At 43.2% G+C, this 14,855-nt stretch overlaps 1 protein-coding gene across 3 annotated transcripts in view; it reads right to left on the bottom strand.

The window, feature by feature from the left end:
* eogt.L (EGF domain-specific O-linked N-acetylglucosamine (GlcNAc) transferase L homeolog) overlaps window positions 1-3,577 on the bottom strand; it is a 39,972-nt gene extending 36,395 nt beyond the window's left edge. For 2 of the 3 annotated variants that reach the window (XR_001935153.2, XM_041589267.1), the window contains exons 1-2: window positions 3,419-3,577; window positions 1,193-1,301 (exon numbers count right to left, since the gene is read on the bottom strand). The gene's annotated coding sequence lies outside the window, so the exon portion shown is untranslated. 3 annotated transcript variants of the gene reach the window in all.
* Between the last annotated feature and the right edge of the window lie 11,278 nt (window positions 3,578-14,855).

The following is a 14,855-nucleotide window of genomic DNA, read 5'->3' as shown; positions in this document are numbered from 1 at the left end:
GAGGAACTTATTGGCAACTCCCTTGATTTATCGCTCGGCAAACTCTGATAGCAAGCTCTGCTGTTGATCTTCAGATTAAAAAATTCAGGCATCCTGTTAAAGGACAACTAAAACCTTCAAAAAAAGATTATGGCTAGAGATGCTGTATTTTATCTACGGAACCCTAAAACACTTATAGTCACAGCAGCTCCTGATTTTGGACCTTCGTTAGCTCATCTTTTGAGTGTCAGCGGCACTGCACATGCTCAGTAGGCTTTTGCCGGACCTGCTTTGCTATTTAACTTTGCAGATGCCACGAGAAGGGAATTAGGAAGGCTCTCAGGTAGGGTGAGTAGAGTATAGTACAGGTATGGGATCCGTTATCCTGAAATCTGTTATCCAGAAAGATCCAAATTATGCATAGGCAATCTCCCGTTTTAGACAAATAATCCAAATGTTTAAAAGGATCTCCTTTTTCTGTGTAATAATAAAACAGTAGCTTGTACTGGATCCCAACTAAGATATAATTAATCCTTATTGGAGGCAAAACCAACCTATTGGGTTTATTTAATGTTTACATGATTTTCTAGTAGACATGATATGAAGATCCACATTACATAAAGATCCCTTATCCAGAAAACCCCAGGTCCCCATCATTTTGGATAACAGGTCCCATTAAATGTTACATGATTTTCTAATAGACGTATCATATCATGATATTATGATCCAAATTACAGAGAGATCCTTTATCCGGAAAACCCCAGGCCCCGAGCATTTTGGATAACAGGTCCCATACCTGTACAACACTCATGGGGATCAGAAGTGCTATCCGTTATCCAGAAACCCGTTGTATAGAAAGCTCCTAATAACGGGAAGGCATCTCCCATAGCCTACATTTTATTCAAATATGAAGATCGAAATTAAGTAAAGACTTGTTATCCAGAAATCCCAGGTCCCGAGCATTTTGGATAACAGGTCCCATACCTGTATAACACTCTAAAATGGGGCTCACGTATGGGATGTGTTTTCTGGAAACCCGTTATCCAGAAAGCTCCTAATAACAGGAAGGCACCTCCCATAGACTACATTTTATTTAAATATGAAGATCCAAATTACAGAAAGAAACCCAGGTCCCTAGCATTTTAGATAACAGGTCCCATACCTGTATACAGAATGATGGTTCAGGAAATGAAAAATTAAAGGGGTCACTGACCTTAAGTGGTTCCTTTAGCCGCTGGTGGGTGATGCTTGTCTCCCTTTAATGGGTGGGTGGGTGTCACCTGGGTTCCAGAGAAAGGCACCAAACGTAAAACCAAGGGACTCTATTAAAGGAAAACAGAAACTTGCTGTATTTGCCAAACAAGACGTTGCTAATGCAGCTGATGAACAACAGGGCGGCGCTATAATCTCTTTAAAAAGAAAATAAGGCTCATTTACAAATCCAAGTGCAAAAATAAACCTCAAGTCCCCATGAACTTTACTAACAGTGCCGGGTTTTGTCCCGGAATTTTAATGGGTGTCCATTAAGCAGCATGCGCCGGGACTTGTGGGTGCCTCTGCCTGTGCCCCCCGAGTTCTGCTGCTGACTGCAATACATGGCTAAATATACAGCAGTCCTGTTTTTGAAATCGTAAGCAAATCGTTTCCCTGCATAAGGCTTTAGTTGCCCTTGGAACTACCAAGCTGCTGTGGGTGAGTGCAATAGCACCCGTGGCACTAATCACCCTAATATGATTACATACCAAGTGGGTGCAGCACCTTCTCTGCTTCCTATTGGCCAGCTGTGCATGGGGAAGGTGCATGCTGGGCTACTCTGGTGTTCTGTTGCACGGCTGGCTACTAATTTAATTTATATTAGGCCGAACCAAATCCAAATACTAATTTGCATATGCAAATTAGGGGTGGGGAGGGAAATCAAATACAGTATTCATTATCGCCCCATGATGTTAATTATATTGCAGCTCTTTCATTTAAAGGAGACATATTAAACAAGAATATGCCAGTGCATTAAACTCTTTTAGATATAGAAGGAATGTGTTTTAAAAAGTTGTGTTTGTGGTTACTTTATTGGAATTTTCAGAAAAAACACTACTGGTCCCACCCGTTTGTTCCACTTCCTGTTGCCTCCTTTCCCAGGCTGTGCAGGGGAGTCGGTATCACTCAGCTCACTGCACTGTAAGATAAGAACCAATCAGCAACTAGGCTGACCTGATAGGGAACTGAAGCCTGCTTATGTGACCGCAGGGCTGTGATTGGCTGTCCCTCTTCTATTGTACTTCTGGCAGGGACACGCCCCCACTCCTCATTTGAAACAAGGACCAGAGAACATCTATGTTGAGCTCAAATAAAGGGGCTAATTTTGAAGACAATATTAATTCACATTAATATTTATGGCCGAACCGCTCATATTTTTCGTGAAATCAGTTGAAAATCAGCGCAGACCTTTCCCACTGACTTCTACAGTACCCGACAGCTTGGAGATGGAGTATTTTTGGATTGGACTTAGCAGCCTGGGGGAATTATAAAAAAATGATATTTCCTAGCGTGGCCCTTGTGGTCCCCAGTTGATGAGTGTGGAGCCAACATAATATCACACAATTATAAGTCTTTTCTCCTTACTATGCACATAATAACTCAGTTACACACCCTCCTCTCACCCTGCCTTACTATACACTCAGTGACATCACTCTCCTCTCCACCTGCCTTACTATACACTCAGTGACATCACTCTCCTCTCCCCCTGCCTTACTATACACTCAGTGACATCACTTTCCTCCCCCTGCCTTACTATACACCCAGTGACATCACTCTCCTCTCCCCCTGCCTTACTATACACTCAGTGACATCACTCTCCTCTCCACCTGCCTTACTATACACTCAGTGACATCACTCTCCTCTCCCCCTGCCTTACTATACACTCAGTGACATCACTCTCCTCTCCACCTGCCTTACTATACACTCAGTGACATCACTTTCCTCCCCCTGCCTTACTATACACCCAGTGACATCACTCTCCTCTCCCCCTGCCTTACTATACACTCAGTGACATCACTCTCCTCTCCCCCTGCCTTACTATACACTCAGTGACATCACTCTCCTCTCCCCCTGCCTTACTATACACTCAGTGACATCACTCTCCTCTCCCCCTGCCTTACTATACACTCAGTGACATCACTTTCCTCCCCCTGCCTTACTATACACAGTGACGTCACACATGCCAGTGACAGTGCAGAGAGTAGTAAGTGGGTGCTACACACAGTCACAAACTATAACAAGCCCTGGGGGTGCAGAGTCTGACAGGCGGACAGACAGGAGGACACTCACTGTACAGAACTGAATAAAGCCCCTCCCCCCAATCATGCGAACGCTGCAGGGAACAGTACCCCAGTGTTTTCCCGTGTCCTCCCCCGGCCCCCAGTCCCACCCCCAGCCCGAGTACCTGACAGTCCGTGTGTCCGGCCGCATCACCCCGGTCCCAGCTGCTCCCCTGCCAGCTCTCAGTGCGAGGAAAGGAACCTGCTCCGACGTCACAGCCGTCTGCTGGGCGGGGCTGCAACTCGTAGTGGGCGGGATTGAAACTCGCAGTGGGCGGGGAGAGGCGGGGAAGCGGTGTGGTGGGTTAAGAGACAGTCAGTAGAGTGTGGGTGTGGGCGGAGTCAGAGAGAGGCGGGTGTCTGGGTAGGAAGAAAGTTCCAGTGTGTGAGTGAGGAGTTATAGGGAGGGATGAGAGGAGTCTGGTGTAACAGTGACAGTATTGAGGGACATTCACTTCATTGTCTTTTATAAAGTATCCCCTCTTGTAAAATATAAGGAAATTATAAGTCGCCTCAGAGTTTCACAGCAAGTGACCAGATCTAAATACACCATCCTGATCACTAAGCACATTTGATTAACTTTTCTGCTTTAATTGGATTATCATGAGAAGCTGCTTCTTACCATCCACAAAGCAAGCAATAGCTGTAAGGGGGCCCAGGAAGTTGTAACACAAACACCCCGTGTATTTGCATGTTTATTACCGTAACGCACACAAGAGAGCAAAAGGGCACACGTAGAGAATTACGGGACTCTTTGTGACGCAGATCACACATTCGGCATAGGCTAATATTAAGGGCAGTGGAATCTGCGAACTTGAATTTTACATCCCAGCAACGGAACACAGAACGACTTCAGATCAGTACGTTCCAAGACAAACTGTGATTTGCCGAGGCAGATAGTGGGCGGGACCGAAAGCTACTGGAGGGAGTGTGATTGGCTCACAACACCAGGAATAGAGGAAGCTGCAGTAGCTAGGGATGGAGGGGAAATTCTTAGTTTTTACGTTAACTGGATGGAGGATTCTCTTTCAAACCAAAGACGAAACTGGGGGCCGGTGCTTTTAGCTTGTAGACTTACTATTCTGCTTTCCCATTCAAACAGTCTGTTAGTAACAGCTGCCGGGGCAATAGGATTTTGAAATACAAAAATAGACACGCCCATTAATTCCATGTCATTACTGTGATAATGAGTGTAAAGCATAATAAATTACTTTTCAGTCTATATAGGATTATGATGTAAGAGTGCTCATCAGGTCTGGACTGAGAATTAAAATAGGCCCTGACATTTCAGGTCTAATCAGCGTACCTCCCAACTGTCCCTTTTTCAGAGGGACAGTCCCTCTTTTGACAGCTCAACCCGCAGTCCCTCATTTGTACTGGAAAGTCCCTCTTTTCTCTGCACTGAACAGCCAGAAAAAGAAACAAAGTTTCTCACTTAATTGGCTTTTAGCAGAGAGCCCAGAACAACTAACAGGTGCAAATAAGATACTTTGTAACAATTTTGAGACACAAAAACACAATTTAGATAAGGAGAAATATTTTCAAACTTTCATAACCTGCCAAATTTTGTAAAACAAACATGGTAATTAGGGGGTGTGGTCACAGAAAGGGGTGTGGTCAAAAAAATTGATGCGTTACGTGCGGGAAAAAATTTTTTGTCCCTCTTTTTACTTCCAAAATGTTGGGAGGTATGGTTTCCTGACATATAAATACACGAGGCAGAAGTCAGTGTTTTTATACAGGTCATGGAGCTATAACTTCTAATATCCTCATATTTCACAAGAGCGGGTACTTTATTTATTATAATACACAAGTTTCAGTGAGTCATGTGACAGAAATGACATCAGAACTCACCGTTTATAAGGATATAATTTACAGGATATTCATGGCTTTTGTGTATTATATATATATATGTGTGTGTGCTCATATGGAATGTAGAGACAACTATAAGGATTTACACTGATGCTGGGACTGACCATAGAATCATTACATTGTGTCACATGGAGCACAGGGTTATTAGTACAAACATATCAGGACAATGCTGAGACTCGGAGGTGATGTGGAATCACATATAGAAAGAGCATAATAATAATGACTCTCTAACGTGACATTTCACTGTGACTCGCTGTGTAAACTTCTGCTGCTGTAATAATAAATATATTCCAGTTTTACTAGAGGGGGACAGTTATGCAATGAGAGGGGTTGGGGAGAAATATTTGGAGAGAGAGCGTTGGGTTTAGACTGAACTGGAACACTCCTCATACTCAGTGACAGGGAAATTATGTATTATGGGCGTTGGTGCAAATCAGGATTAGCCACATTCTTTAACTTTGTGTAGGAATCTTCATTCTCTTGTCTGTGGCCACAGAAAGTCACATTATGTTACTATAGGCACCATCTCTCCCTACTATACCTGCTATCCCACAGTCACACTCCCTTCCCAGAGACTATTATCCACTGTTACTATAGACACCATCTCTCCTTACTATACCTGCTATCCCACAGTCACACTCCCTTCCCAGAGACTATTATCCACTGTTACTATAGGCACCATCTCTCCCTACTATACCTGCTATCCCACAGTCACACTCCCTTCCCAGAGACTATTATCCACTGTTACTATAGACATCATCTCTCCCTACTATACCTGCTATCCCACAGTCACACTCCCTTCCCAGAGACTATTATCCCACTGTTACTATAGGCACCATCTCTCCCTACTATACCTGCTATCCCACAGTCACACTCCCTTCCCAGAGACTATTATCCACTGTTACTATAGACACCATCTCTCCCTACTATACCTGCTATCCCACAGTCACACTCCCTTCCCAGAGACTATTATCCCACTGTTACTATAGGCACTGTCTCTCCCTACTATACCTGTTATCCCACAGTTATACTCCCTTCCCAGAGACTATTATCCACTGTTACTATAGGCACCATCTCTCCCTACTATACCTGCTATCCCACAGTCACACTCCCTTCCCAGAGACTATTATCCACTGTCACTACAGGCACCATCTCTCCCTACTATACCTGCTATCCCACAGTCACACTTCCTTCCCAGAGACTATTATCCACTGTTACTATAGGCACCATCTCTCCCTACTATACCTGCTATCCCACAGTCACACTTCCTTCCCAGAGACTATTATCCCACTGTTACTATAGACACCATCTCTCCCTACTATACCTGCTGTCCCACAGTCACACTCCCTTCCCAGAGACTATTATCCACTGTTACTATAGACACCATCTCTCCCTACTATACCTGTTATCCCACAGTCACACTCCCTTCCCAGAGACTATTATCCACTGTTACTATAGACACCATCTCTCCCTACTATACCTGTTATCCCACAGTCACACTCCCTTCCCAGAGACTATTATCCACTGTTACTATAGACACCATCTCTCCCTACTATACCTGCTATCCCACAGTCACACTCCCTTCCCAGAGACTATTATCCACTCTTACTATAGGCACCATCTCTCCCTACTATACCTGCTATCCCACAGTCACACTCCCTTCCCAGAGACTATTATCCACTGTTACTATAGACACCATCTCTCCCTACTATACCTGCTATCCCACAGTCACACTCCCTTCCCAGAGACTATTATCCACTGTTACTATAGACACCATCTCTCCCTACTATACCTGCTATCCCACAGTCACACTCCCTTCCCAGAGACTATTATCCACTGTTACTATAGGCACCATCTCTCCATACTATACCTGTTATCCCACAGTCACACTCCCTTCCCAGAGACTATTATCCCACTGTTACTATAGGCACCATCTCTCCCTACTATACCTGCTATCCCATAGTTACACTCCCTTCCCAGAGACTATTATCCACTGTTACTATAGGCACAATCTCTCCCTACTATACCTGCTATCCCACAGTCACACTCCCTTCCCAGAGACTATTATCCCACTGTTACTATAGGCACCATCTCTCCCTACTATACCTGCTATCCCACAGTCACACTCCCTTCCCAGAGACTATTATCCACTGTTACTATAGGCACAATCTTTCCCTACTATACCTGCTATCCCACAGTCACACTCCCTTCCCAGAGACTATTATCCACTGTTACTATAGGCACCATCTCTCCCTACTATACCTGCTATCCCACAGTCACACTCCCTTCCCAGAGACTATTATCCACTGTTACTATCGACACCATCTCTCCCTACTATACCTGTTATCCCACAGTCACACTCCCTTCCCAGGGACTATTATCCTTCTGTTACTATAGGCACCATCTCTCCCTACTATACCTGCTATCCCACAGTTACACTCCCTTCCCAGAGACTATTATCCACTGTTACTATAGGCACAATCTCTCCCTACTATACCTGCTATCCCACAGTCACACTCCCTTCCCAGAGACTATTATCCCACTGTTACTATAGACACCATCTCTCCCTACTATACCTGCTATCCCACAGTCACACTCCCTTCCCAGAGACTATTAACCACTGTTACTATAGACACCATCTCTCCCTACTATACCTGCTATCCTACAGCCACACTCCCTTCCCAGAGACTATTATCCACTGTTACTATAGGCACCATCTCTCCCTACTATACCTGCTATCCCACAGTCACACTCCCTTCCCAGAGATTATTATCCACTGTTACTATAGACACAATCTCTCCCTACTATACCTGCTATCCCACAGTCACACTCCCTTCCCAGAGACTATTATCCCACTGTTACTATAGGCACCATCTCTCCCTACTATACCTGCTATTCCCAGAGACATCAGACACACAGAACCACTTTAAGCACTTTGAAGCTGAAACCTGCTAGAGAACAGCTGGTCCATTCAGAACAGTTGACTATTTGTCCAATCTAGTATTCAGCATGGAAAGGAATTTACAGCTAAACCTGAAATAGTCAGGATTAGGATGGACAAGTTATTGAGTCTGACAAGACAATAGTTTCATGGTGGCTGAAACTGCCAGAATTCTATGGGAACATGATCAGCTGTGAAGGAACTATCAAACACTCACAGTGAGAAGAACAGTATGATTTTGGTTAACATTCTTACATGTATTTTTATTCCAATATTCACAGTGCGGTACATAAGGAAAGAAACCAGTACATCTTGTTTTTTTTTTTCAGGGAATTAAAATAAATTAGGGGCATTGGTTTTGTGGTTTTAGAAGCAGTTTTTTGGGCCTAATTTTATTTACCTTTGTTATTTGTATGAGGCCTCTTCACTGTATTCAGGAGGGTCACACAGCGGCTCTTCCTAAGTTCCATTTTTCAGTCCCGACACATACTTTAAGAATTCATATCATAAGGCAAAGATTGAAAACTTGTGGCCCTCCCAGTATTGTGGCCCATCTAGTGTTGGCTATCCAAGCAAAAATTGATTTCATGAAGTGCAAGTCTATATTATGGTTGTGACTTTCAGTGTAACTAGAAGTTTCTGATCCCCCTTGAAAAGTATTTTAGTGTTTGATCCTCCAGACCCTGAGGAAGATTATATTTTTTACCAATATACAATTGAATTGTCCCTTACTGGGCCCACCAGTAAGATACTAACCTTCCCAAAACCATTGTTTCCTACAATTTCTGCCGCTCTGGGTAGAAGTGTTTGTCTTGGGGCCAAGAAGTTGAGTAGCTTGTAAGGTTAAGGTGGGCTAAAGATAAATTATAGGCTCCTGCTTTTGAAATGATGACAGGAAGCCTTCAATAACTACATGATGATGGCCTCCTCCAACTTCAAAGCTTTTAGCTCTGAGATGCTCAGGAAGTCATTAGGCTAGGACCAGCCAAGCTACTTCCTGTTTGTTCTTTCCTTCCTGGTTGATCAGGTTCCGAATTCTGTTAATTTCAGCCATCTTGAAACAATTGTCTTGAAGGATATACGGAATGATATATTACAGTAGACTCCTGCATAATTCCAGGAACATGCCTGGGTCCTGGACAGAGAAGAAACTGTGAGACCTTTGCCTATGTGGCCAGCAGGGCTGAGTAGAAGCGCTTGTCTCGGTGCTGAGAGATTGAGAGGTTTGTGAGGTTTTTGGCGGGATAAATATAAACTCAGGGCTCCTTACTTTTGAAATGATGGCAGGAGGGCTCCAATGACCGCAGGATAATGGCCTCATCCAAGGTGAAAGCTTTTAGCTTTGAGATGCTCCTGAATAGGGTAGGACCAGCCAAGCTACTTCCTGCTTATTCGTTCCTTCCAGGCTGATCATATTCTGATAGAGTTCTGTTCTTTTTAACCATCTTGAAACAATCGTCTTGTAGGATATGTGGAATGATGTATTTTGGTAAGCTCCAGCATAATTCCAGGAATGTCCCTGGACAGAGAAGAGACTGTGAGACCAAGCATTGTCTCCTAGACCGTTGTCTATCTGGCCAGCAGGGCTGAGTAGAAGCGCTTGTCTCGGGGCTGAGAGGTTGAGAGCCTTATGAGGTTCCAGTGGGTTAAAGATAAATTCTAGACTCCTACTTCATTGTGTATCACCTGAATCCTCAAAAGGGTGGAGACTTCATTGAATGCTCGGATTTGAGATCGTTGTAAATTAAGATTGAGATCTCAGATCTTTCTTAAACGAAGTCAGATTTGAGGAAAATCAAGATTAAAGTATGGTAGGGTTACACAAGATATGATCAGAAATAATTTCAAAAACAAATCTTAAAGGGATTCTGTCATCGGAAAACTTGTTTTTTTCAGTTAATAGTGCTACTCCAGCAGAATTCTGCACTGAAATCTGTTTCTCAAAAGAGCAAACAGATTTTTTTTATATTCAATTTTGAAATCTGACATGGGGCTAGACATTTTGTCAATTTCCCAGCTGCCCCATGTCATGTGACTTGTGCCTGCACTTTAGGAGAGAAATGCTTTCTGGCAGGCCGCTGTTTTTCCTTCTCAATGTAACTGAATGTGTCTCAGTGAGACATGGGTTTTTACTATTGAGTGTTGTTCTTAGATCTACCAGGCAGCTGTTATCTTGTGTTAGGGAGCTGCTATCTGGTTACCTTCCCATTCTTCTTTTGTTTGGCTGCTGGGGGGGGAAAGACCTGGCAAAGAGATCTAGGAATTTCACTATCCAAAAAAACAATGGTTCTTCTTATTGAACCGAAGAAGTTCTGGAAATGGCCGACCCATCTAGAATCAACTAGGATAATACTCAATCACGGATATTTATCCCCCACCCATGTATGGCCACCTCTACCTCCCAGAGTGGAAGTACAATATAGAACTGAGCTATAAGCAGCCAATTTGCAAGGTTGCCATTACAAACAAAAACCGAAAAGGTTGAACTTGACGGACGTGTGTCTTTTTTCAACCTTACTGACTGTTACAAAAAAAAAACACGAAATCAGAGAAATGTAGTATTATTCACTGGAAGCAGGCTCTTACTAGTGCTATGTTGTTGTTACAGAGCATAAGTAAAAGGTTGAAACTTTGGGGAAAGCTGGTAAATAGGTTATTTATTTAGAACAGACCACAGCTTAACAATGGCAGTTGTGTAAAACTTCTTGTATCATCATCACCATTGGTTTTATAGAATTGGAACAGCACCGATATTGTGTTTTTTAAGTTAATATATTCTATATATATATATATAGAATATATCTGATAATGGCCTTTCCTACTCCAGTTCTAGACTAGAATTTATAGTCAGATTAGAGCTTGTATAAAAACATAGGTCTGTGCCTACAAGAGTAAAAAGAACCAAGTTAGGATCAGACAGTAACTGGCAGAAGAACAACCAATCAGCAGTGAGGTTTTAATAATCTAGTGAAGACTGAATAATAAGAGCAAACATCTGATTGGTTGTCATGGCTTACTGGCCTGTCATACGCTTTGCCTCTATAAGTATGTTGATCTCATTGCTTCTCCTCTGTAGCATCTGATTGGTTGCCATAAACTTTGCCCGTGTAATTATGTTGACCTCATTGCTTCTCCTCTGTAGCCTGAGAAGATATTGGGAGTTTCAGAACCACAACAGCCAGAGGGCCGTCTGTATAGGAATGCAGAAATAGGCGCATTTCATTTCACAAACCCATTTTCCCTTCACTTATTAGGCTGAACTGGCTCTTCTGTGCACATAGGAAAGCTTTAGGGTAAGGCCAGACGAGGAGATTCAGGGAGGTTTTGTTGCCTGGCAACTAATCGCCACGTCTTTTACGCGACTATTAGTCGCCAGGCGACAAAACCTCCATGAATCTCCTCGTCTGGCCTTACCCTTAAGGTGGCCATAGATGCAAAGATCTGCTCGTTTGGCAACATCGCCAAACGAGCGGATCTTTCCCCGATATGCCATTAACAAACATGGCTATATCGGGTGTAATCTGATTGTTCGGCCGCATGGCCGAACGATCCGATTACGATGTGCCCTGGGTTCCGGCGGGATCGGTCGGGTCAAAATCAAACCTGACCGATCGACCAAACGACCGATCTCCGCCGGACGAAAGAAGTCGGGACACGCCCCACACGATCCGAAAATCGTACGAATCCTCGATACGTACGATCGGATCTGTGTGTCTATGGCCACCTTTAGGCTTGGTTGTTGGAGCTCAGTGCTCTAATACATCTTCTAGGCAAAAGGAGCCCCCCTATAAGATATATTGGCTCTAACTGTCAATTAATATCTGACACCCAACTGCTGAATAAAGACAAAATTAAGAGAAACAGATGCCGAGAGAGGGATAGTGAATATAAACGTGATTATTTCATTAACTGTACAGAATATTAAATTGATTATATAGTGAATAAAGTACCCCCTCTTGTAAAATATAAGGATATTATAAATTACCGAGGAGTTTCATGACCGTATAAAAACATGAGGCCGAAGGCCAAGTGTTTTTATACAGGTCATGGAACTCCAAGGTTACTTCTAATATCCTTATATTTTGCAACTGGGGGTACTTTATTTATTATAATACACACGTTTCAGTGAGTCATGTGACCGAAATGACATCAGAACTCACCGTTTATAACTGATGACATCAGAACTCACCGTTTTATAAGGATATAATTTACAAGATATTCGTGGTTTTTGTGGATTATATCCAGATTATATCTAGAAATTTTCTTATTTCAGTATGATGAAGCTTATATTAATTTTTCATTTTCGCAATAGTTTACTTTTAAGTTAAACACGATGAATACACAAACATTTTACATGATTACAGTGTACCACAATTTTCCATTGTGCAACCCGCCTTTAAGGGGCATATTCATCAAAATCTGAGTATTTTAATAAAAAAGTCCGACCAAACTAGAATCCACGATTGGACCTTATTTATTATTTATAAATCACAATTTAATCGGATCGGTGACAAACATGAGAAAATAGAGTGAAAATCCCATTGTTATGATTTTTTTTCCCCAAATCTCTCACTTTTTTCGGGCTTTTACCCAAAAAAAAGATTTTTTGTCAGAAAAAGTCAGATTTATGGGCTAATTGCAGACCACACGTACCGTATATACTCGCGTATAAGCCGAGTTTTTCAGCACCCAAAATGTGCTGAAAAACTCGACCTCGGCTTATACGCGGGTCATATGCGGGTCTTATACGCGGGTCATACCGGGTCATATAGCGCAGGACTGTCTGTGTGATCGCCGCCCGGAGCAGGTCCAGGAGCTCCGGGCGGCGCGTCCTTCCCTGCCGGCGTTCGCTCTCAAAATGGCGGCGCCCATGGCCGCCACGTGGGTAGCGGCGCCGGCCGCTACCCACGTGGCGGCCATGGGCGCCGCTATTTTGAGAGCGAACGCCGGCAGGGAAGGACGCGCCGCCCGGAGCTCCTGGACCTGCTCCGGGCGGCGATCACACAGACAGTCCTGCGCTATGGGAGAGGGAGGTGTGTTGGGGCCGCGGAAGGAGCGTATCTGCTCCGGGACCTGCACAGACAGTCCTGCGCTATGGGAGAGGCACAGACAGTCCTGCGCTATGGGAGAGGCACAGACAGTCCTGCGCTATGGGAGAGGGAGGTGTGTTGGGGCCGCGGAAGGAGCGTACGGTACCTTTTTTCTGCTTTCCTAGGTGCAGCACCTCATTGATCTTCTGAGCAGCCATGACAGGTAGGAGGTCACAGGGAAAACAAGTGGCAATTGTCCAGCTAATAGTTCTGACTCTTTTAAATCGTTTTAGATAGATTTCTATGCCATAAAACATGATTACACATTTACACTTTCACATTTTGAAATCTGACATGGGGCCCCTAGGCTTATACACGAGTCAATACATTTTTCCAGTTTTCTTAGGTAAATTAGGTACCTCGGCTTATACACGGGTCGGCTTATACACGAGTATATACGGTACTTCCAAATAGGATAGGGACCTGTATAATGGGAGAGGTTGTATAAATTATATACAACCTCGGTAGGTATGAGATGCCGGATTTTCGGATTCAGACTTTTTCTTTACTCGGGGTATAATCTTGAAAAATTAGAATTTTTATTTCCACTAATTATTGTAAAATAAACAAAAAACTGACGCTTTTTGAGTTTTTAGCATTCGGACTTTAATAAATAACCCCCTTCATGTGCAAATAAAGAGGTCAGAATCTGCCCAGCAGCCTGACTTGTTTATTTATGGAAGCAAAAACGAGTGCTACACTGTCCTGTACATGCTGGAGGGACCCCATAGTAGTGTATGTCATTTCTGGAAAGCAATCAATATATCAATCTGTAGCCTGATGAGCATTAAACATCAGTTGTTTAGCACATTTGTGAGGTCCCGGAGTACCATCTTAATTTCCCTTTTACAATAAAGGGCATAAAGCAAGAATGTTCCAACCTCCAAACCCCCTTTAGCAGAACTACAATTCCCAGCATGCTTTCAGGGAGGCGGATCACTTACCTTGAGAATAATCTACTGGTGTATAAAGCACAATTTGTATTACGGGACCTGTTATCCAGAATGCTCGGAACCTAGGGTTTTTCAGATAAGGGGTCTTTGCATAATTTTAATCTCCTTACATTGAGTGCTTAAAAATCATGAAAACATTAAATAAACCCAATAGGCTGGTTTTGCCTCCAATAAGGATTAATTATATCTTAGTTGGGATCAAGTACAAGCTACTGTTTTATTATTACAGAGAAAAAGGAAATCATTTTTAAAAATCTGAATGATTTCTAGGGATGCACCGAATCCAGGATTCGGCCTTTTTCAGCAGGATTCCTTCTGCCCGGCCAAAAGCGAATCCTAATTTTCATATGCAAATTAGGGGCAGGGAGGGAAGGCGCATGACTTTTTGTCACAAAACAAGGAAGTAAAAAATGTTTTCCCCTTCCCACGCCTAATTTGCATATGCAAATTAGGATTCGGATTTGGTTCGGTATTCGGCCGAATCTTTTGAGAAGGATTCGGCTGAATCCAAAATAGTGGATGCGGTGCATCCCCAATGATTTCATTATAATGGAATCTATGAGAGACGGCTTTTCCGTAATTCGGATTCTTCTGGATAACGGGTTTCCGGATAATGGATCCCATACCTGCGCTTCCTGTGAGCGATGACGGGGGCATGCAGTTAATACAAAACAAACCCTTTTCCGTTCCAAAGAGAGAAAAGAAA

The sequence above is a fragment of the Xenopus laevis genome, chromosome 4L (assembly GCF_017654675.1).
Source record: "Xenopus laevis strain J_2021 chromosome 4L, Xenopus_laevis_v10.1, whole genome shotgun sequence".
Lineage (NCBI taxonomy): Eukaryota > Metazoa > Chordata > Amphibia > Anura > Pipidae > Xenopus > Xenopus laevis.
The sequence above is the reverse complement of the archived record's forward strand: the minus strand, read 5'-3'. Positions and strand labels throughout refer to the sequence as shown.